Here is a 24,174-nt window from a genome sequence, read left to right as displayed (position 1 = left end):
GCCCTGTGTCAGTTTTTCTCCCACTCTCCTCCAGGACTTATTTCCCTCATTCTCTTCTTTCCTCAGACCCCTTGCACTTCCTCACTTATAGTCACTTCCATCCAATTTATTGATAATTTCAAAACCAATAGAAAAAACCACAGTCTTGCATCAGTGCCTTTGCCCGGCTCTGATAACTGTGCCCAGGTACTCTGCCTTCCCTCCTATGAACAAGCAATCAATTCTTCTAAGGAAAATTTCTCCACTTCAGCATTAGACTCCATGGCCAACAAATGGGATCTCCCCTTTTTTCTCTGTCATTACCTTTTTTTCACATTACTGATTAGATCTCATAACAGTTAAACATACTACATGCTTGTTGGCCACATATATGTCTTCTTTTGAGAAGTATCTGTTCATATCCTTTGCCCATCTTTTAATGGGGATGTTTGTTTTTGCTTGTTAATTTGTTTAAGTTCCTTGTAGATTCTGGATATTAGACCTTTGTTGGATGCATAGTTCGCAAATATTTTCTCCCATTCTGTAGGTTGTCTGTTTAATCTGTTGATAGTTTCTTATGCTGTGCAGAGGCTCTTTAGTTTAATTAGGTCCCATTTGTTAATTTTCATTATTGCTGCAATTGCTTTTGGCACCTTTGTCATAAAATCTTTTGGCAAGGCCTATGACCAGAATGGCATTTCCTAGGTTACTTTCAGGGTTTTTATAGTTTTGGGTTTTACATTTAGGTCTTTAACCCATCTTGAGTTAATTTTTGTCTATGATGAAAGGAAGGGATCCAGGTTCAATCTTCTGCATGTGGCTAGCCAGTTATCCCAGCACCATTTATGGCCTGGTGCTTTCATCCCTTTCCCCATTGCCTGTTTTTATTGACCTTGTCAAAGATTGGGTGACTGTAGGTGTGTGGCTTTATTTCTGGGTTCTCGGTTCTCTATTCTATTCCATTGGTCTATGTGTCTGTGTGCCACTACCATGCTGTTTGGGTTACTGTGGTCTTGTACTATAGTTTAAAGTTTGGTAACATAATGTCTCCGGTTTTATACTTTTTGCTTAGAATTGCTGTGGCTATTTGGGCTCTTTTTTGGTTCCATATGAATACTAGAATAGTTTTTTCTAATTCTGTGAAGAATGTCATTGTTGGTTTAATAGGAATAGCATTAAATCTCTCAATTGCTTTGGGCGGTATGGCCATTTTAACAATATTGATTCTTCTAATCCATGAGTATGGAATGTTTTTCCATTTGTTTGTGTCATCTCTAATTTCAGCAGTGTTTTGTAATTCTCATTGTAGAGATCTTTTACCTCCCCGGTTAGCTGTATTCATAGGTATTTTATTTTTTGTGTGTAGCTATTGTGAATGAGATTGTGTTCTTGATTTGGCCCTCAGCTTGGGCATTGTTGGTTATAGGAATGCTACTAATTTTTGTACACTGGTTTTGTATCCTCAAACTTTGCTGAAGTTGTTTCTCAGATCTAGGAGCTTTTCGGCATATGAAAAAATGTTTAACATTGTTAATCATTAGAGAAATTCAAATCAAAACCACAATGAGGCCGGGGTATGGTGGCTCATGCCTATAATCCCAGCACTGTGGGAGGCCAAGGCAGGAGGATCACTTGAGCCCATGAATTTGAGACCAGCCTGGGCAACACAGCAAGACCTTGTCTCTTCAAAAAATTAAAAAATTAGCCAGGCATAGTGGCACACACCTGTGGTCCCAGCTACTTGAAAGGCGGAGATGGGAAGATCGGTTGAGCCCAGGAGTTAGAGGCTTCAGTAAGCTCTGATTTTGCCACTGCACTCCAGCATGGGCAACAGAGCTAGCACCTGTCTCAAAAACAAAACAAAACAAAACAAAACAATGAGATACTATCTCACACCAGTCAGAATGGCTATTATGAAAGGTGAAAAAACAACATGCTGGGAGAGTTGTGGATAAAAAGGAACACTTATACACTGCTGGTAGAAATGTAAACTAGTTCAGCCTCAGTGGAAAGCAGTTTGGCAACTTCTCAAAGAACTTAAAACTGAACTACCATTCAACCCCGCAATCCCATTACTTGGTATATACCTAAAGGAATATAAATCATTCTACCATAAAGACACATGCACATGTATGTTTATCACAGCACTAGTCATAATAATAAAGACATGGAATCAGCCTAAATGCCCACCAATGGTGGACTGGCTAAAGAAAATGTAGTACATACACACCACGGAATACTATGCAGCCATAAAAGAGAATGAGATCATGCCCTTTGCAGCAACATGGATGCAACTGGAGGTCATTATCCTAAGTGAATTAACTCAGGAACAAAAAACCAAATACCACATATTCTCACTTATAAGTGGGAGCTAACTATTGAGTACACATGGACTCAAAGAAGGAAACAACAGACACGAGGGGCCTACCTGAGAGTGGAGGGTGGGAGGAGGGTGAGGACTGAAAATCTACCTATTGGGTACTATGCTTAGTACCTGCGTAACAAAATAATCTGTACTCCAAACCCCAGCAACATACAATGTGCTCATATAACAAACCCTGCACATGTACTCCCTAAACCTAAAATAAGAGTCAGAAAGAAAAATAATAATAATAAATAAACACACAGAATTCTATTTCGTACCTTAACATACATCCTCTTCCATCCCTTTCCATCTACCACCCCACCTCTCTGGTCCCCTTTACAGCAAATCCCCTGATAAAATTTATATTCACCATTTTTATTTCCCCCAGGGTTTCCTCTCCTCCCTCCCACCCCCACTACCATTTCATTGAAACAGCTCTCTTCAAGTCTACTAATGACCTCCATATTGGTAAATCCAGCAGTCAATACGATCAGTCCTCATCCTATTTCATGTATCAGCAGCATTTGACAAAGTTGTGTTTTCTCCTTGAAATACTCTTTACTTGGCCTCCTGGAAATCCTAGTTTTCTTCTGACTTCATTATCAAGTCTTCTCTGCCTCCTCCTCTGACTTCTAAGTGTGAAGTAACCCAGAGCTCAGTCCTTAGGCCTCCTTCTCTTTTTTCATACTCGCTCACTCCCTGGGTGTTCTCATCCAGTCTTCTGGCTTTAAATACCATCTATGCTAATAACTTCCAAATTTCATTTTCAGTCTAAACTTTCCAGTGAATTTTAGATTTAAATATACAACTGTCTAGTTCACCATTTCACTTGGATGACCAAGAGGCATCTCAAACATGACATATCCACAGCTGAATTTTCTCCTCCTAAAATAGGTTCCTAACCACAATCTTCCCAATTGCAGGAAGTAGCACTTCTATTCTTCCAGTTCCTTAGGCCAGAATTCCTTGTCTGTTCTCTTCCTCTCGGATTGCCACGGCTCACCCATCAGCGAATCTTATTGGCTCTACCTTCAAAATATATCCAGAATTCATACTTCTCACCATCTTCCCCACTGAACTCCAGTCCAAGTTGTACTTATCTCTCACTTGAATTATGGCATTACTTACCTGGCTGGTCTCCAGCTTCCACACTTTGTGTCTCCTTTCAGTCTATTGTTAATACAACTGTGAAAGTGATTCCTTTAAACTTAAGTTAAATCAGATCACTCCTGTATTCAAAAGTCTCCAGAAGTTTCCCTCTCAGAGTAAAAGTCTAAGTACTGACAAGATCCTACACAATCTGACTCTCATCCTTTCCTGCCACTGGGCCCCTGCATTGCCTCTGTGACCTCATTTCCTACCTTTGCCCTTCCTTCATTCTGCTCTTCTCAGAACACACTTAGCCAGTTTTCTCACCTACTTCAGGCATTTTTGCTCGGATGCCACCTTCTCAGTCAGGCCTTCTATAATGACCCTACTTAACGCCCCCCCCATCCTATCTACCTTATTTTATTTTCTTCATAGCATTTTCTTTTTTATACCAATTGACATATAGTTTCCATATCTGTTTATTTTCTGGCTCTCTCATTAGAATGCAAGTTCATGAGGTCATTTTTAGTAGAATGGTAAGTGCTCAATAAATATTTTTAAATGTAACATAATTTTGAATACTCATCAAACCTGCAACTGGGATTTTGGCCTGGGGAGGAAGAAACAGGTTCCACGTCTCTTACCAATTGCTCTTGTTCCTCTTTCCCCCATCCTTAAAAACTTTAAATGTATCAGATTGGATACAGGAATTTGTTTTCTTTTCCCTCCAAACTCATTTTCCAAAGTAGAATGTTGATAGGTAATATTTAAAATTTAAAAGCCAAAGATACATGGAATTTGAAATATATAGGTAACCACAAGAAGATAAAGCAAAAAGAGCCGAAAGTGATTGCTTCTGGGGAGTGATAATTTGGGGAAGTGGGAGTAAGGCAGGGAATGACACGCCTTTTTTTCTTGTTGCTTTAAGCGTCAGAGCACAATTTGACTGCAAAAGAATATTGCTTTGATAAAAATGAAATTAAATTCAAAAAGAATATTCAATATTCAAAAAGAACAAATAAAATACAGTTAGAGTGGGAGATTCCAATACACTTCTTTCAAATCAGTGAGATCTAGGAGACAAAAAATAAATACAGACACAGAAGAACTGAAATTATGATCAACTCACTTGTTTTAATAGCTAAAGAATTTGACATCCATTGAAAGAAAGACATATTGCAAAAATCGATCATGTACTTGCCTGTAAAAGAAACCTCAAGAAAGTATGAAAAGTAGAGATTTTACAGACCTCATTCTCTAATAGGAATCCAATAAGATTAGAAATAAATGATACATAAAGGGAGCTTTGGAAATTTAGAAATTCCTTTCTCTCTTGATGCAGCCTAGCTTTCAACAGCACTTTCTCCCTGGGGATACAATACATAAAAAGCTTCATTTGACAGTCAAAGCTGAGCAATGACTTTGGTGTTCTAGCCAGTGACTGCCCTGCCCCTGAAGCATTAAAATTCATTGATTAAAAGGATGAAGAGCCATATGACATCTCGATTTAGGGAGAATAAAAAATACATTAAATAATTTCTAAAGTATTATATCCATTATTCATAAGTGTGGCCATTGCTTTACATCCAGAGCCACAAAATGTCAATCAACTGATAGAAAAGAGCAGAATTGCCGGTCTCAGTTGCACCTTTATGCCCATCCTTGGTCAGCTTCTCTAGAAGGACTAACAAGCAGTGGCAACAAGATTTACTAATGGATGGAATTTCAGGCAATAGCTGTATCTTAGTCCATTTTGTGTTGCTATAAAGAAATATCTAAGGCTAGGTAATTTATAAGGAAAAGAGGTTTATTTGGCTCACGGTTCTGCAGGCTATACAAGAAGCACGCTGCTGGCATCTGCTTGGCTTCAGGTGAGGGCCTTAGGCTGCTTCCACTTATGGCAGAAGGTAAAGTGGAGCTGGCCTGTGCAGAAATCACATGACAAGAGGAAGCAAGAGAGAGAGGGGAAGTGTCCGTCTCTTTTTAACAACCAGCTTTCATGGGAACTAATAGAGCAAGAACTCACACACTACCCCTCCTAAGTGAGGGCATTAATCTACTCATGAGGGATCTGCCCCCATGACCTAGACACCTCTCATTAGGCTCCACCTCTAACATATGGGATCACATTTCAACGTGAGGTTTAGGAGGACAAACATCCAAACTATAACAAGCTGAAAAACTCTTTAACTTATCTGGATCAGGGCTACTCTCAGTGGTGTGCCTGTTAAAATGCATATTCCTGCACCCCCTCCAGATCAATTGAATCAGAAGACCTGGAAGTGGAGCTCAGGAATCTGCATTTTCTGATGAGCTTTAGATGAAGTTTTATATGTGCTGAAGTTTGAGAACTATTGACTCACATAACTCACCAATAATAATCATCTTTCAAATAATCCAGAGCAAACTAAAATCAGGGAAAGAAATAAACCTCACATGGTAGCTTTCTGTTTGTTTTTGGTTTGGTTTTTTTTTTGAGATTTTTGGTGGGGGGTGGGAAGTCTATCGCTTTACAATTTAATTCAGACAAAAATCTTAAGAATAACTACCTGAAAGGCTTGAAACACAACTATTTTACTGGGTAATTTTTTTAGCCTTTTGACTGTGGCTCATTAGCCATTCTAGTAAAGGGAACAATAGAGTGGAGTTTTAGCTGCACATTTAGGATGTGTGTATTCTTACTGATTTGTTCATTGCCCAGGAGTACCCTCATTAAAAATCTCTTCCCAAATTAGACAAGATATGCCAAAAATCAATTTAAAATGTTCATAAAACTTTTAATTTATGATTCAACTTCTAGAAATACATCTTCAACTTTCTCAGACAAATGCACAGAGACCTTTGAACAAGTATGTTAATTACAGCATAACTTATAACAGCAAAAATCGGAATCAGTCTAAGTATCTGTGTTAGAATTAGGTCTGTCTGCGTATAAGAGAACATTTAAATAAAATATAAATATATTTCTTTCTCACCTGAAAGAAATTCAGAAATAGGCCATCCATGCTAATATGGTGTCTTCACAATATCATCAAGGACTAGGGTTTCTTTCTTGCCAGTTCAGCATCTTCAGGAAACAGCTTTCTGAGGTTATTTCGTGATCCAAGATGCCTGTTGGAACTCCAGCCATCGCCTCCTCATCCCATGCAGTGGGAAGTTGATAGGAGGCAAAAGCAAAAGAATGCTGCTTTCAACTGAGTCAGCCCCCTTTTTTTTCTTTAAATTGCTGATAACTATTCTCCTTACATATCATTGGCCAGAACTTGGTCAATGGCCACACCTAGTCCAAGGAGGCTGGGAGATGTGGCTTTTAACTGGACATAATATAGTCCCATTGAAATAAGGGTTCTCTTATTATGAAAGAAGGTGAGAATGAAATTTGAGGACTCAACTACCTGACTTTCTCCCAGTGACTCACAATATGGTATTGTTAAACAAATATGATAAATATACAGTCATTAAAAGTTACATTTTAGAGGAATCTTATTCAAAAAGGAAAATGCTCGTAAGTGAAAAAAAAAACGGATTAAAGAGATATAAGCTCAATATGATTTAACTTTTATTCAACACAAATGTGCATATAAAATACTGAAATTATAAAATCAAAATTATGTCTGTTGGCTTTGTAGAGTAAAATTATGGATGGTGCTTTATTCTTCTTTATAATTTTTCATATTTTCCACAGGAAACATGTATTAATTTGTATTCAGCAGATATCCAGTAAACATTATTTCTAATTGGAAAAGAAGCCTAAGGAGGAAAACATTCATGAAACTCAATAATAATAAAATAATAAGAGAATACAGCACAAAAATAGGAGAATGCAACACTACTCCTTATCTAAGCTTACTAAACATCAGTTGATCTCTCAACTTTCAACTTAAAATAAGCCTTTGCCATGAGGGCTTCACTGAACACCCCAGTTGATAACAATCTCTCCTTTCCACAAAAGTTTACAATAGGTGGTGTTAGTGGCACTGGTATGCACACTTGCTGAACTGCAGACTAATGTTATTTAAATATTTTATGCAACCATATTTCTCCAAGTAGATTGTATGATCCATAAAGTTCAGGCATTTGACTCTTATAAATGCTTTATAATAGTAAATATTTCTATATTTACTTACTTAATAATTAATTGGAATTATTTTATTTGTGTCCTGGCACGTACATTGTATACAATATCCTCTCATAGAGTCTAATTGGTGTTGAGGATTTATATTGATGCGTAGAAAAAAGAATGGAAATAGTCACTGCACAGAAAAAAAATTCCCGTATGCTAGATGACCAAAAAGGAAAAAAATGCCTAACAAAACTTAGTTAACTCAGATTGCATTTACTTAGAGAATGAACTGAAGTACTTACCTTGACCTCTGGAAAAGAGGGTTTTTAAAGCAAATTACTAGCAAAAATAATATTCCAGGACTTCCAGACAAGATGACACACAAAGCATCACTCTAAGCACACAGAAATACTGAAAAAAAGAGGAAAAAAAATATTTTAAGCAGGGCTTGACAGCAAAAAGGAAAAATATCTAAGTACCAGAAATGAAGAAGAAACCTAAACTCGCAGTGGCAAGAGGAAATGAAGCCATGAAGCCTTCGGGGTGTCCTGAATTGGTCATTAGCCTTCAGTTTATCTGGAAGCCAGTTGAACTAGAAATCGGTGAACCTTCTGTGGGGCCTGTCCTGGCAAGAGTGAGACAATCTGCTGCAGAGGCTGTGGGTGAGCAGCCCAGGCCAGCTGGCTTAGGGAATGTGAAAGAGATTTACAGGGGCCAAGAGCAGTGGGGCAAAACTGACTTTGACCAAACTGAGAGAGTCAGAATGCAAGTTACACCAGCTCAGAGACAACTGATAGCAGCATAGTGAGAAGGGATCAAGCATAGGGGTTCTATCACTGCAGAGGTCAAGGAAGACCCAGAGCCATCACAAGGCCCAGTGGAGATGGGAGACTCCCTTCCTCCACCACTGCATGGCCATGTTTGCTATACCACAGGCACCCATTCAACAGCACCTTGGAGATCAAAGACGGAATAGGCGGAAACGTGAGGAACTGGGCACGTTTAAATCAAAAGACTGAAAATTAACTTAAAGGGACTATTTCAGTTATTGCACTGGGCCATATTTACTGGATTTGACTTAAAATTTATATTTTTTCCTCCCACCTTTATATGGATAGAAACAATTGATACAAATTGAATCAAGTAACAGCAAATTTCTTTAAACTGCATTTTCACCATTCACCTGTGCACAGTGTAAATTTATTATCCTACTGTACTATACCTCTTTGAAATTTTTAAAAATATTTTTATTTTAAAGTCGCTTTCAGAACTGCTTTATTATCTCTGTTTTGGGGTGGTGACAAGGGAGACTGAACTCTTCTTCCAGAATCCAAAATGTTAAATTGGACAAAAGGACCCCATCTTTGGTATTCCTCTCAAATCAAGCAATATCCTCTGTCATTCTGGGCCAAGGAAGAGCTGGGATTGATGTGTCTCTGCTGCCTCTATGTCTCTTCTACCCAAAATGCCTTGGGGGTCAAAAACATCAGGGTCTTTTTGTTTTTGTTTTTGTTCTTTTTCTTTTCTTCCTCTTTCTGTCTTCTCAGGACTTTCCCTAGTACCACTAGTACCAGAACCAGCTACGTAATTTTGGGGCCCAGTTCAAAATGAACGAGGGTCTCTTTGATCAATAAACCATTTGTGGCTCTTCTAAGCCTGGGGCCCTGTGTGTCTGTGTAGGTCACACCCCCTTGAAGCTTGTCCTGTTATATGCAAGGCCTTGAAGTGCTGGGCTCTGGGCTTCACTTCTCTATATAATAACCTATTTCTTTCTGATTCTGGCCTCTTTCTTAGACATTAAGTCTGGTTGGGATAGCTTCTCTACACTTACAGGGACCTGGACTTCAAGCTTATTTTTTGTTTTTAGTGCAGAGTCAAACAAAATCCAATTTGAAGATAAAAGCTGTTAATGTATTTTTTTCAAAAAATAAATAAAAATACATGTTTCTCTGCCTCTTTCTAGAAGCCCTCTAGTCACCACAATGTGATGTGAAGATATTCAGGATAGGAAAATAAAATAATACATCTGGAAGTAGTTTAAAAATAGTATCCTTTGTACAAAGGGAAAGAATCCAAATTAGTGATCTAAGATTAGGAGATTTTGAAACAAGAGCAATTACATTTGAAAAATAATTTAGTAGAAATCTAAGAAATGAAATTAAAATTTTCATTTAATTCATTGAAAATTGAATGAATTAAATTTTCATTTAATTCATCATATCATTTAATTCATTCAAAAATGAAACCCATGAAAATTTGGCTGGGCACAGTGGCTTATGCCTGTAACCCCAGCACTTTGGGAGGCTGAGGCCGGCAGATCACAAGGTCAGGAGTTCGAGACCAGCCTGGACAACATGTTGAAACCCTGACTCTACTAAAAATACAAAAATTAGCCAGGCATGGTGGCGTGCACCTGTAATCCCAGCTACTCAGGAGGCTGAGATAGGAGAATCGCTTGAAACTGGATGGCAGAGTTTGCAGTGAGCTGAGATTGTGCCACTGCACTCCAGCCTGGGCAACAAGAGCAAAACTCTGTCAAAAAAAAAAAAAAAAAAAAAGAAGTAGAAGAAGAAGAAAGAAAATATACCCATTAAAATTAAAAAAAAAAAAAAAGAAGCAACTGAAAAGATAATTAGTGAATTGAAAGCTGCAAAAATAAAAAACAAACATAGCACAGAGAAATCAAGAAATTAAGAACAGGAACATGACACTAAGAGACATGGAGGTTAGAAAGAGACCGTTCTGGAATTTCTACTAGAATTTCTATTAGAAATTCCAGAAGAATAGAATAGAGACAATGGTGAGAATTTCTCAGAACAAAAGAAATCGCACTGAGTCATGAGCAGGATAAATTAAAATTTTCAAACACTGACACATTACAGTGAAACTATAAAATATTAAGAGAAAATTTTAGACGCAAACAGAAAAGAGAAGGCAAAATATCTCCAAATGAACAATCACACATCTAGACTGACAACAAACTTCTCCTCAGAAGCAGCAGGTACCAGAAGAGAATGAATTCTATCTTCACAGTCATCAGGGAGGAAAACTGACACAATAGAATTCTATCCCAAAGTAAGTGATCATTCAAGAGTAAAAATAGCATTACATTTTTCTTTTCTTTTCCTTTATTTTTTTAAGGGTCTTGCTGTATTGCCCAGGCTGGAGTGCAGTGGCACAATCTCGGCTCTCTGCAACCTCTGCCTCCTGGCCCAAGCAATTCATTCATTTCAGCCTCCTGAGTAGCTGAAGGTATACGTACTAGCACTACAGGTATGTGCCAGCACACCTGGCTAATTCTTTTAAACATATGTTTTTTGGTAGAGATGGGGTTTCACCATGTTGCCCAGGCTGGTCTCGAACTCTTGACACCAAGTGATCCGCCTGCCTTGGCCTCCCAAAGTGCTGGGATGACAGGCGTGAATCACCATGCATGACCAGCATATGTTTTGAATACATCCAAAGTCCAAGAGTTAGTTAACTGACTCTCACCAAAAAGCTACCAAAAGTAAGATTTTAACAAAAAAGAAAAAGCCAGGATGAAAGATGGAATTCAAGAACAATGGTGAGAAAAGGGGGGGAAATCTGGTGAAAATACGTGAATCAGCCGGGCGCGGTGTCTCACACCTGTAATCTCAGCACTTTGGGAGGCCGAGGCGGGCAGATCAGGAGGTCAGGAGATCGTGACCGTCCTGGCTAACACGGTGAAACCCCAACTGTACTAAAAAATAGAAAAAATTAGCCAGGTGGGGTGGCCCTGGCGCCTGTAGTCCCAGCTAGTCGGGAGGCTGAGGCAGGAGAATGGCGTGAACCTGGGAGGGGGAGCTTGCAGTGAGCCAAGATCATGCCACTGCACTCTAGCCTGGGTGACAGAGCAAGACTCCGTCTCAAAAAAAAGAAAAAAAAAGAAAAGAAAATACGTGAACTACCACTAATAAACAACTGACCAACTGTGGTGGCTCATGCCTGTAATCCCAGCACTTTGGGCGGCCGAGGCAGGCGTATCACCTGAGTTTGGGAGTTCGAGACCAGCCTGACCAACATGGAGAAACCTCGTCTCTACTGAAAATACAAAAATTAGCTGTGTTTGGTGGTCATGCCTGTAATCCCAGCTACTCGGGAGGCTGAGGCAGGAGAATCGCTTGAACCTGGGAGGCAGAGGTTGCGGTAAGCTGAGATTGCACCATTGCACTCCAGTCTGGGCAACCAGAGCGAAACTCCATCTCAAAAAAACCCCACAAAAACGAACAACCAAAAAAAACAAGGTAGAACTAAAACACTAGACAATAGTTAACATAGGAGCCAGAAGGAGATTGTTGAGAGTAAAATACAAATGTGTTCAATTCCTTGCTTGTTTAGGAGAATATACACAAACTTTAGTATTTATTTTAAAATAATGTGAATTAGCCAGGTGTGGTGACACAAGTCTGTGCTGCCAGTTATTGGGGAGGCTGAGGTGGGAGGATCGCTTGAGCCCAGGAGGTAAAGGCTGCAGTGAGCTATAATTGCACCACTGCACTCAGCCTGGGTGACAGGGAGATTCTATCTCAGAAAAATAAAAACAAAAATAATGTGAATTGTGTATAATAACATTTTAATGGTACCTATTGAAGGACCAGAAGTAGAATGTGTAACTTTTAATCTAGAAGAGGAAATAAAGAAGAATTGACCAATTCAATAGAAGATGAGAAGAGCAGTAAAAAGCAAACAAAACCCACCAAACTAAAATGGCATAAGTGAGTCCAAATATGTCAGATATCACAAATAATGCAAACAAATAAGACTCACTCACTAATAGAGATATCCATGGATCAATCAATGTTACATTTTTAAAAAGGAACTTCTAAAATGATATATACAAAAAACTATGTAGGATAAACTGTTCCTTACGTGCATTTAAAACACACACGCACTAGCATATATTGTTCTTGGATACATAACAATGCATGTAAAAAGTATTCAAAAATATTTTAACAATGCACCTTAAATTCGTAACATTAACTGTCTCTGGGAAGAAGATGAGACAGAATGGGAAACAAAGAGGACTTTAATCTGTAATGTTTTATTTTTTAGTTAAAAAAGACTAAAAACAAAAATAATAAAATATTAATGAGTAGTCGGTACATACGTTGTTTATCATTCTTTTTTTTTTATACTTTAAGTTCTAGGGTACATGTGCACAACGTGCAGGTTTGTTTCATACTGTTCTGTATTTTTTTATTTTCCAAAATAAAAAGATTAAACAAAAAAAAGAATCAAGATTTTGGAGGATAGCTGGGCGTCGTGGCTCATGCTTGTAATCCCAGCACTTTGGGAGGCCGAGGTAAGCGAATTGCTTGAGCTCAGGAGTTCTAGACCAACCTTGGCAATATGGTGAAACCCCATCTCTACAAAAAATACAAAAATGGCCAGGCACAGGGGCTCACGTCTGTAATCCCAGAACTTTTGGAGGCCAGGGCAGGCAGAAGGAGTACGAGAACAGCCTGGGCAACATGGTGAAACCACAGCTCTTCTAAAAATACAAAAATTAGCCAGGCTTCTTGTTGCGCGCCTATAGCCCCAGCTACTCAGGAGGCTGAGGCAGGAGAATTACTTGAACCCGGGAGGTGGAGGTTGCAGTGAGCCAAGATCAGGCCACTGCACTCCAGCCTGGGAGACAGAGTGAGACTCTGTCTCGAAACAAACAAGCAAACAAACAAACAATTAACTGGGTGTGGTTATAGTCTCAACAATCTGGGAGGCTGAGGAGGGAGGATCACTTGAGCCTGGGAGGTTGAAGCTTCAGTGAACTATGATCACACCACTGCACTCAAGTGTGGGCAACAGAGTGTCTCAAAAAAAACAAAAACAAAAACAAAAACAAAACAAAACAAAAAAAATTGGAGGGTGAGGAGAAATCTTTTACATATCTCATAAAATATTTAGTGCTTGAGTTCATTACAAAATTTTAGAATATATACTTAAAAACACAAAAATATCTTTCTCTAAGAGTTCTTTATTACTCAGTTTATCACACTAATTGAAAATGAACTTTCCATTTAACTGTTTAGAATTATTGAAATTTTCATGGGCAAAAAGAGATAAAAGTATGTAATTTGGTAATGATGAACATCAAATGATAAGGAAAGATTTCATTTAAAAAAAAAATGTTGTTGTTCCTTGAACTAGGGAGCATAAAATGATACCCAAAGGACTCTCTGTCACTTACTGATGGGCCTTAGATTTTTAAAATTAGTTTCTGAGCCTCTTCAGAGAATCCAATTTTATCTTTAAGCTAGAAAACTGGAGCACAAAGAAGTCATTTTCAGAGAAAATGAATGCACAGTTTTCTTTTAAAAAAAAAAAAAAAGGCACACAGGATTCTGAATCTGGAGAAAAATATAAAACTAGTAGTGCTTCTATTTGAGTTGCATTTTGGATCTAAAGAATTTGATGTAACTCCTAGAGGGTTAATAGCTGCTCTTGGTTAAAAAGTAAATAAGCAAGATCAATTTTCTAAAATCTCTTTTCATGAGGTAAACGTCAGTGTAAGTCCAAGCTATAGTGTTCATGAAGACAGACTCACAACTATGATGGAAAAGGAGATTTTTGTTATTATAGAGAAAGTTTGTCTCAATCCACTCTTTGTCTCCTTTACATAAAAAAAATACAGTCTTTGTATTAAACTTTGCCAACATCAGTAAAACTCAGGCAACACCCAGTTGTGTTCTCTTTGTGGAGGCTAAGTGATTTTCTCAAAGTCATGCAGGAACATGGCTCAGGAACAAGAGAGCCACCTGAGGTTGGCCTATGACTACTAAAATTACACTGGGCCCTTTGTGTAGGGTCCCTTGGTCATTTATCTCCAAATTAAAATAGTTCACAATTCACCTTGGGTCCTTTTGGCCTGTGAGGGTATGGGGACATAGAAATACAGAGGACTAAGGCATGGTGGGGCATCCCCTGATTCCCAGGATCGGAGAGCACAGAAGGGAAACCAAACAACCATGCCCTTTAGAGATGGCCGTTTAAGTGAACTCTGTCTTGGGTTAGGCTACTTCTGTAGAGGGAGGTTTCTTCCTTTGGCCACCACCAGCTTTTGTGGGCACAGACCTGGTTAGTGGGGAGACGATCAAAACCAATGCAGGCTGAAGGGCTATGTGTGGCCATGGGCCGTTCAGCTGGCCCTTGTGCCTTTGTACTGCTGGCTCTTGGAAACAATACTTGGATAGAGAGATCAAAATACAGAATTGGTCATAAATAAATTTTCTTGGACATTGGCCAAAAATGAATCTTCATAGTTAGGTAAACCATGAAGAGAATTTGTGAACTTTGAAAGAAAACCATGTCCTGTGGTGCATGGAAAAAATCCAGTTTTCTACACATTTAGCAGGTGTAAGTAGCCAGTTGTCAGGCTGAGATATGGGGTCCTCTCACTCCTTCAGGGTTCCAACCCTCAGGGGTTTGTTGGCTCATTGGTTTGGTTAGGAGGCCAGTTAGCTCTCTGGAAAGTTATTTCAGCCTGGGGTGTGGTAGCCACCTCTCAAGACTCAGCCTTGTCTTTGGATTCCTGGGTGAACAATACAACTTGACCCAAATCTCTGTTTCTCTCAGACTCTGAGAAGTTCCCTCTCTTGACATCCCTGTGTCGTTAAAGGCTAAAACTTGAGGCAAAGTGAGCAGACTTCTGTGCCCTACCAGCCAGGCAAAACCACAGTCTGGGTACAGATGTTTGTAGCCCAGCAACCCCTCAAACACTCCACTGTCTTTTTGTGCATGAAATTGCTTGCTATATGATCTGATTTTGTGAAGTCTCAGTCCTTTGATTTCAGGCAGCTTTCTTTAAACCATGAGAAGGAGGTGTGGGAGTTAACCAGCAGCAAAACTAATCAAGTCCATTGAGTATCAGGATTCCAAAGTTCAGGGCCACGGATTGTCTCTGGACTCAGCCCAGCCAAGAAATGAGTAAGGCATTTCCAGAACTGCCTCTGGGCACTGGCATGTGTACTTGTGTGTTGCCAACAAAACTAAGGACTGCACTCTGATCCCTTACTGAAGGGTATCTCTCAGCAGGTCCAAAGTCAAGAAGTTACCCAAAAAGGGCCATAATCTTGAGTAAGCTAAAGTCTAAGATGATCTGGAGATAGAGCCAGATCCCTCCCCTAAACCACACAGCAGAATAGTCTGTCGTTTTTCTGGGGACCTGCTTATCCAGTGCACAAAGATATGTGTTCTGAATTATATGTGTTGAACTTAATTTGGTGCCTGTAGCTGTTGATTTGCTTTTGTTTCCCACAGTCTCCTCTGAACAACTGCAGGAAATCTGTCACCCAGGCTGGAGTGCAGTGGCACAATTTCGGCTCACTGCACGCTCAGTCTCCCGGGTTCACGCCATTCTCCTGCCTCAGCCTCCCCAGTAGCTGGGACCACAGGCACACACTGCCACACCGGGCTAATTTTTTGGTATTTTTAGTAAAGATGGGGTTTCACCGTGTTAGCAAGGATGGTCTTGATCTCCTGACCTCGTGATCCACTCGCCTCAGCCTCCCAAAGAGTTGGGATTACAGGCGTGAGCCACCGTGCCCGGCCAACTGCAGGAAAACTCTTAAATAGCCAAGAGGGCTTTTAAAAAAAGAGTGTTATGCTAAACTTGCAAATCAGACAATGGCAAGCGAAGGCACGTGGAATTAGACTCCCCATCTGAAACTGAGTACTTTCTCCAGCCAAACTTCCTGAGACCTTTTTGTGTGTTTGAATGAGATTTAGCTTGCACTCTTTAAACAGGACACCTCTCTTCACGCCATATGGAGGAGGGTATAAGCACCCTGTTAGCAGGCATGGGGTCCCTAACCAGAGTCACCTCCTTGAGTGAGTGGGTGATTATTTCTTTGCTTTTGCTATATTTAACCAAGAATTATACACTACATCCCAGGATCTCACTTTCCATAGACTATATTCCCTATAATAACTGTTTATCCTCCAGAATCCATGTCACTCATCTTATTCAAGTCAAAACCTCAGTTCACAAGATTGTCCCAGGCACAGTTAAGCACAATCACACTCACATGGAACAGTGCACTATTCAAGGGGCTTTCTCAGGTCTCCTGTGGTCCTGGGATCAGGAGAGTAACCCCACTGGCAGCACTGGAGTGATGCATAAGTGTCCCTGAGCTCCTTGATCAGATGATACTCTCCCTCTAGGAAGACATGCTACCTCAAATTCCACTTTCAAACAGTTATTCCTTTGGGACAAGCTACTGTCACCTTTAAGGGTTCCCTGAGTAGCCGGGCAAGGTGGTTCACGCCTGTAATCCCAACACTTTGGGAGGCCGAGTTGGGCGCATCACGAGGTCAGGAGATCAAGACCATCCTGTCTAATACGGTGAAACCCTGTCTCTACTAAAAATACCAAAAATTAGCCAGGCGTGGTGGCACGCGCCTGTAGTCCCAGCTACTCGGGAGGCTGAAGTGGGAGAATCGCTTGAACCCTGGAAGCTTGAACCTGGGAGGCGGAGGTTGCAGTGAACTGAGATCACACCACTGCACTACAGCCTGGGTGACAGAGCGAGACTCCATTTTGAAAAAGAAAAAAAAAAAAAAAGAAAAAAAGTTCCCTGAGTCAAAGTAGTAGAGTTGGAAAGTGTCCTGGATTTGGAGTTGGGCACATCTGGGTCCCAAAGCAAACTCTGCCACTTACCAGCTGTTTGACTATCTGCAAGCAACTTAACCTCCTTGAGCCTCAGATAGGCTTTGTATAAACTTACAGGGCTCCTGTAAGGCAGGGCTCATTTAGGCAATGCATATAGAGGGGTAAGCACATGGCTGATATCTTACAGGTGCCCAATAAACTATAGGTATCACTATGATTATTAAATACAAGCACTTCTAGGAACAATAACTTGGCATGAAATAGACAAGTTTCCTTTGACATGATACCTAGCTAGCTCAAAATCAGGTAAAGAATGAAATGGGTGCTACAGTCCTAGTGACACCTCAGTGACACCTTACAGGAACTATTAAGAAGTATCTCAGAAAAGAGGGGAAGGAGGAGTCAAAGACAAGCTTTATCACCTTTTACAATCTGGTTTCTCACTCATACCCTATCTTCTGACAGCTAGGGACACTAACTCAGCAAACCTCTTGCCTAATGTCACATAGTTAATTGAGCAGCTGGAATGAGAGCCTATACACCCTGTTTCCAGCCATGGACGCTTTTCACCAACTGACCGTTGCACCTATACAATGATGAAAGAGTCAGTGGTGGCAAAACACTGGATCAGGAATCAAACACCTGCTTTCTAATTAGAAAGGGGCATGTGGGAAAGTCCTGGGAGCAATGAAATGTTCTATATCTTGATTGGCACGTATTGGGTATGGTTACACAGATATACATATTTATCAAAATGCATCAACTGGGCACTTCAGTTCCATGCATTCTATGGTACACAAATTATACATCAGTAAAATTAGTTAGTCAAAAAATATGTTTTCCAGCCCCAGCTCTGACACTAATGAGCTGAGTGGTCTTGGCCAAGTCAATCCAAGTCAACTCTCTTGGCTTTACCTTTCCTTATAATGATGTGTTATAATTAGACAAAGTTCCTTCTAGCTCAACAATATGATTTGGTAAACAGGACCTCTTTCTTTCATTTCAGTCGCTATTGTATTCACACTGAGTTCAGCAACAGAGCTGGAGAGACTGGCACACAATTTAGGGGGACTGGGGACTGGTATGTGCAAGTGATCCAGTGTCTTTCTTTTGTATCACTAACTCTCCAGCTACACTTTAAAGAGCATGATTGGTTTTCCACAGGGATCCGACAAAGCAATATGATTGAGCCACGGGATGGGAATGATCTGGCTTCAGAAAAGTTGTATCTGCCACCAGAGATAACAACTTTCACATGGAGAGCAGAGAAAATGTTTCCTGGACAATGGGAATGACTGACAGATATTAGATGGGAGGAAATTGAAGGCTCTGCCAAGTTTCATGATAAAATGCTATTTCTCACGGTAAGGTCAAGCTGTCTCTATTGCAGCTATTGCTTTTAAAATACAAAGGGAACACAGCAGATTCAACAGAGTGCATCAGATTTTACAAAGAGTATGTGATCAAAGACCACTTGTTTCATTTATAAATGAAATTGCATGACTATTAGAGCAACAAAGATCATCAAGAATAAATTTGGAATTTGCTGATGAACCAAAAGCTGAAAAACATCAGTAAGAAAATCTCTGAAGGTTTGATTACAAAGTCTTTTGGATGTAAAATGCCCACCAATGTTTGCAAGATTACACATGCAAAAAAGTTCAATTGGACTTTCAGGGGAGAGCATTATACCAGGAGCTGGAATTGGCATTTTCATAATATTTAATAAGTGTTTCAAAAGGTGGAATATATTGACTGGTACTAAATCTTATTATTTCCAAAGACTAGAAATCTGAAACAAAATCTAGCATGTACAAATCATTGAATATTAGTGAGTTTACTTATGCAAACAGAACTGAAACAAAAGTTCTATTTTAGTTTCAAGTTGCATTTAAAAATGAGTGGAATTTGTTCTTATTTAAAATCTTTGGGGAATAACCCTGTGGTCGTTAATTTTGTGTCAACTTGACTGGGTCACAAGGTGCCTAGATGTTTGGTTAAACCTTATTCTGGTTGTGTCTGTGAGGGTGTTTCTGGATGAAATTAACATTTGAATCAGTAGATTGAGTAAAGCAGATTGCCCCTCCCAAGTGTGGGTGGGCCTCACCCAATCCCTTGGAAGCTTTAACAGAACTACTGCCTGAGTAAGGAAGAATTCCCTCTCTGACTATTTTCAAGCTGGGAAATCAGTCTTCTCCTACTGTCAGTTTGGACTGGATTTTACACTATGGCTCTCTTGCTTCTCAGGCCTCCAGACTCAGACTTTATCCCATAAACTCTCCTGGGTTTCCAGCTTGCTGACTGCAGATCTTGGGACTTCTCAGTCTCCAGAATCATGTGAACTAATTCCTGTGTGTGTGTGTGTGTGTGTGTGTGTGTGTGTGTGTGTGTGTATGTGCGTGCATGTGTATGTGTCTTCCATTGGTTCTATTTCTCTAGAAAACTCCTCAAATGACTCATTGACTCATGTGAATATCATTCAACTTTCAACTTTTTGGGGATTAGGTATCAAAATTTACATTGAGCATAGCCTTTGATCCAACTAGTGGCCTTCTAGGAATTTATCCTACAGAAATCTAGGAATTTATCCTACAGAAATACCTGGACATGGTCAAAGAACTGAATACAGGGATCAGGGCCACCACATTGCATAGTGTCAGGAGGCACCATTCCCAGTGAGTCTGTGTCAACGGTGCCTCTGAAGCAGGACAAAGATGTTTGCTGTTAAATTGTTTGAAATGGCAAACAAACAATGCAAATTTCCACCATTGGAGGAGGATTAAATAAGTTATATTACTTCTACATTATAGGATACTGTGGATATTATGCCTTTGTTTTTTAAAAAATAAGATAGGTCTATATGATCTGATAAGAACAGATGCCCAAAATGAGAAAAGTGAGGACAAGGGCAGAATAGTGTGTACAGTATGTTCCCATTTGTGTGTATGTGTATATATATATATATGTGCATGTGTGTACATATCCATATGTATATATGTGTATGTGTGTACATATGCAAAGAAAATTTCCAGAAGCCTGCATAAACTGTAAATACTAGTTGCTGCTAGAAAGTGAGACTGGTGGCCAGAGTAACAAGGAATTCTACTTTTTGTTGTATACTCGTTTCATGTTCTTTTTTTTTTTTTTTTTTACCATGGCCTAGTATCACTTTCGTAATTAAAAAAAAAAACTAGACTAACACAAAGTTGATCAATTTATTCAATAATTATCAGGTACCAAGCAATGTACGAAGTATCTTCACAAATTGAAATGTTCATTGTCCAGTGAAATTTTCTCATTTGTTGGCATAGTTTTTGCTGGTAGTATAATTGGTGTTGATGTTACGAGTGGTGAATTAAACAAACATTTTTGTGCACCTACTATGTTCCAGCACGTTTCTTATTGCTGGGGATACACCAGTGCCCAAGAAAAGAAAACCCTGGACTTCGTAATTCTTACCATCTCCCTATTTAGATGGGAATTTTACAGTCTGTGCACCACATTCACATGGCCTTGGCATGCCTTGTGCAGTAGTCTTTCTACAAGTGCTCCAGAGGAATGGGCACACACGTGTGTACGTGTGCACATATGTGTTTGTGTGTAATTGATATGTATCCAGGTTACAGTCTGACTGGCATTCAACAGATAACCTATATGGTAAGCAGATGAGGCGTGTAAAATGTCCCTGTAAGATATAAAATCTTACTAATGACCAGAGTCATCTTATAGAACTCAGTGTGGGCTACCACTGCTGCTGCCTCCACTCTTCCACTCCAAGACTTTCAGGCTGGCTGCAGTTCAAGACGTGGCTAGGTTCCTAATCCCTTAACATTCCTCACTAGTCCCATCCTCAACATTCCCAACTGGTAGGACCATGGTGGCTTGTAGAGGCAGAAGCTTGCAAAGATTCCTGAAAGGGAGGTTCCAAGTACCTCATTCTGGCTTGTTGGTCATCCAGGTTTACTACTCTACTGGGGTTGAAAGTGGTTTCTTCCAGATAAGTCAATTGCTGCGGTTGTTCCAGCATGTTCCAAACCCTAAAGGTCCAGGAATGCCCACCGCTGTGCATACACCAAGATGTGCGTGTGTGAATCTCCCTGAGCACCTCCTGCTTCCTGGCTCCATTGCTTGAGTGGCTGGAACTGGCATATGACTTATTAGATCTTTTCTCTTTACTATACCTGCCTTCACCTAGTGGATTCACCCAAACTACTTTTGGAACCACTGGCCTTAGAAATAGCTGCTTACCTTCCTTCACAGAAAAGAGCAGGACAGCCTTCTGAATGCTATTTCTACTATAATGAGACTAAGTCCAACAATCTTTCAGCTGACCCTTTTGTGAGCTACTAGCCCACCTCCTACCACCTTTAAGTGATTCCCTCTCATCTGCAGAGGAATAATAGCTTCTGACTGTGGACAGGGGCAACAGACCCAGTAAATGTTTTATTTAATATTTTGTAGAAAGAACTTGGGAGCATATAGTACCCGTGAGAACCAAGACCTGGATTTTAATTTAATTTTAGAACTAAAATGTATTTAAAATGGTAACATTGCCTGCATTGGCTCTTGGGAGTAAATAAACAGACATTGATTTCTGCTGAAGTTAACATCAAGAATTATTGAACTGAGAGGTACACACTGCCCTGGTCTCCACTTTAGTTAATATTTACCTTGAAAAATAATTAATCTTGATGTTAAATAAAAGTGGGCACCAATATATGTATTCTTCCTTTGTTCTATGCTGAGATGAATGTTAAGTATATAACATACAAATTTATTTTCTTTATATATTTATGTGTGTTTATATATACATATATTTTAAGCATTTTACTGGAATGTCAGGATCTGCAAAAAAAAAAAAAAAAAAATTACACAGGTTGAAGCCCACCTAAGGTACTCCCCATCTCCTAATGAAGTCATCATTTCCCTCTGCTGTTTTTACTCAAATGAGGGCACAGGTTTTATGCAAACCGTGCTATTTGTTCCAGTGAGGCAGCAGGCTGAGAACGACTGGAATCATCACCTAACTGCCTGACCCACCTGTGGTTTTTAGTCAGTTTAACATCAAAGTGCTCTGTGTCTCAGCATGTTTTCCACATGTGAAGAGAAGCAGCAACAAAAGAGCATGCAACGGACTATGTTTGGTCGTTATGAGAAAAACGTGATCCATCTCAGAGATTGCAGCGCTCCCAGCCAAAGTCCACCTGCTTTCTGCACCCGGAAAATCATCCCCACCAGCTCAGACAGATGTGACTCATGGCCAGTAATGCTAATACAAATATTACTAGTAATATTAATTTGCTGTCATTTCAATAACTGCTAACATACATTAAGCTCTTTGCATTTACTTCACCACTTTAGCCTTTTCCAAGGATTATCTCATTTATTCCTCACCTTAACTCCATGAGGTCGATATTATTGGACCCATTTTATAAAAGAAAAAATTGAGGATGAGAGCTGTCCAGTCCTTTGCTCATGGCCATCGTTAATAAGTTTCAGGGTTGACGTTTGAATCAATGTTTTTTTATTCCAAAGCTTATGTTCCTAAAATTGTGTTAGGTTGCCTTTTCCTGACACAGAAAGAGTTGTGTTGAGTGTGTTGAGGCACAGACACCTTGAAGGGTGCTGCTGAAGGAGGTGTTCACTTGGGAGTAGGCATTTCCTAGCCATGTGTATTTGGGAATGATGCCACTGAGGTGGAGGAGCTGGCTGCTCAGGGAGGCACATGACAAAAGGAAACAGAGGAACATCTGATGGCATTATTTCCACAATAGCCAGCCTCCAAATAGCCTTGACCTCATTCTCCCATTGTCCCAGTGCCTTTATTCTAGCCTTGACATTTTCTTTCTGAAACAGGCCCCACTTAAGCATCAATCAAGAGAACACATGAAACTGAACACTTGTTACTGGATGCTGTGGAACACCTTTGGTCCCTACGTTAGGGCTGATGCACTCATTCCTGGGAGTGTTGCTGCTGCCAGCTGCCAGCTGAACCTCTTTGCAAACTGTCCTCTGTAGAAAGGAGCAGTTTCACTTTTTCCTCTAGGCGGCCTTAATGTAATGACTGGTGGATGTAAGGCAGTACCAAAGACTGACCTCCTTGTCTCAAGAAGGGACTCCTCTGAGGGGTCATCTCAGCTCCAAAGGTCCCTGTGAGATTAGCTGAAATCTCTCTTGCAATCGCATTAAACTTCTCCTTCTCCTTCTGACCAGTCTTGCTTCTCTTACTCCTCTAAAGATGCTGTTCCCTTTCCTGTGGAACCCAATCTAAGACAACAGTTCGTATAAATACAATAGTGTTGGTCCCTTTCCCTTCCATTCTCTAATCAGTAATGCTCTGCATGCAAGGAGATTTAGATTTACAAGGCTATGGTGTATGAACCACTTCTGTCTGTCACTCACCTGAGATACCAAGATCAATCCTGGAACACAATCTAAGTAGAAGCCCAAGCTTTCAGGTCCCCACATTTCTACCCTAGCCAGTCTATAAGCAGTTGTGATTTGACCTTGCTCTGATCTTGCAAACATAATGGGAAGATTCAGCATTAAAAGTCAGTGAAGGCTCCTAACCATGTTTCCTGACATTTTTGTAACATGATGATTTTATTACATCTTAAAACCCTAAATTTGGTTGCAGATCAGTAGAAAATCTACAGCCTAATTTGAAGCTCTTTCCCCAATGGTAAAGGGAAGGACCTTGTAATCTTTGAAGTTTGTATGTTGTTTTTGCAAGTTTGGAATGTTATCTCTCTTCTCCTCGTCCAAAAGAAATGCAATGTGCAAGCAGTTTAATGAGAAAAAGCTAAGTGAAATTCCAACAATCAACTGATATCCTTTCCCTAGGTTAGCAAACAATAAATGGTGAGCAAGGGGGGATAAATCTATTTACAAAATATTGGATCACTAAAGGGTGCTCACCAGTTCCCCTCAAGAGCCACACATTCCTGGGGAGGCAACTGTCAAGACAAAACCCAGGACTGGCCGTTGTATGTCTCTTCCCTGAAACCAGTGGAAAGCGGGGAGATTTTTTAAATGCATTTGTTGCTATGG

At 39.9% G+C, this 24,174-nt stretch overlaps 1 long non-coding RNA gene across 1 annotated transcript in view; it reads right to left on the bottom strand.

Annotated features, from left to right (window-relative positions):
* Window positions 1-4,782: 4,782 nt before the first annotated feature.
* LOC114672800 (uncharacterized) overlaps window positions 4,783-24,174 on the bottom strand; it is a 150,674-nt gene continuing 131,282 nt past the window's right edge. The window contains exons 2-3 of the long non-coding RNA XR_003723291.2: window positions 7,799-7,907; window positions 4,783-7,183 (exon numbers count right to left, since the gene is read on the bottom strand). This is a non-coding gene — a long non-coding RNA (uncharacterized LOC114672800). The remainder of the gene's footprint in view (window positions 7,184-7,798; window positions 7,908-24,174) is intronic.

This window comes from Macaca mulatta, chromosome 15 (assembly GCF_049350105.2).
Source record: "Macaca mulatta isolate MMU2019108-1 chromosome 15, T2T-MMU8v2.0, whole genome shotgun sequence".
Classification (NCBI taxonomy): domain Eukaryota; kingdom Metazoa; phylum Chordata; class Mammalia; order Primates; family Cercopithecidae; genus Macaca; species Macaca mulatta.
The sequence above is the reverse complement of the archived record's forward strand: the minus strand, read 5'-3'. Positions and strand labels throughout refer to the sequence as shown.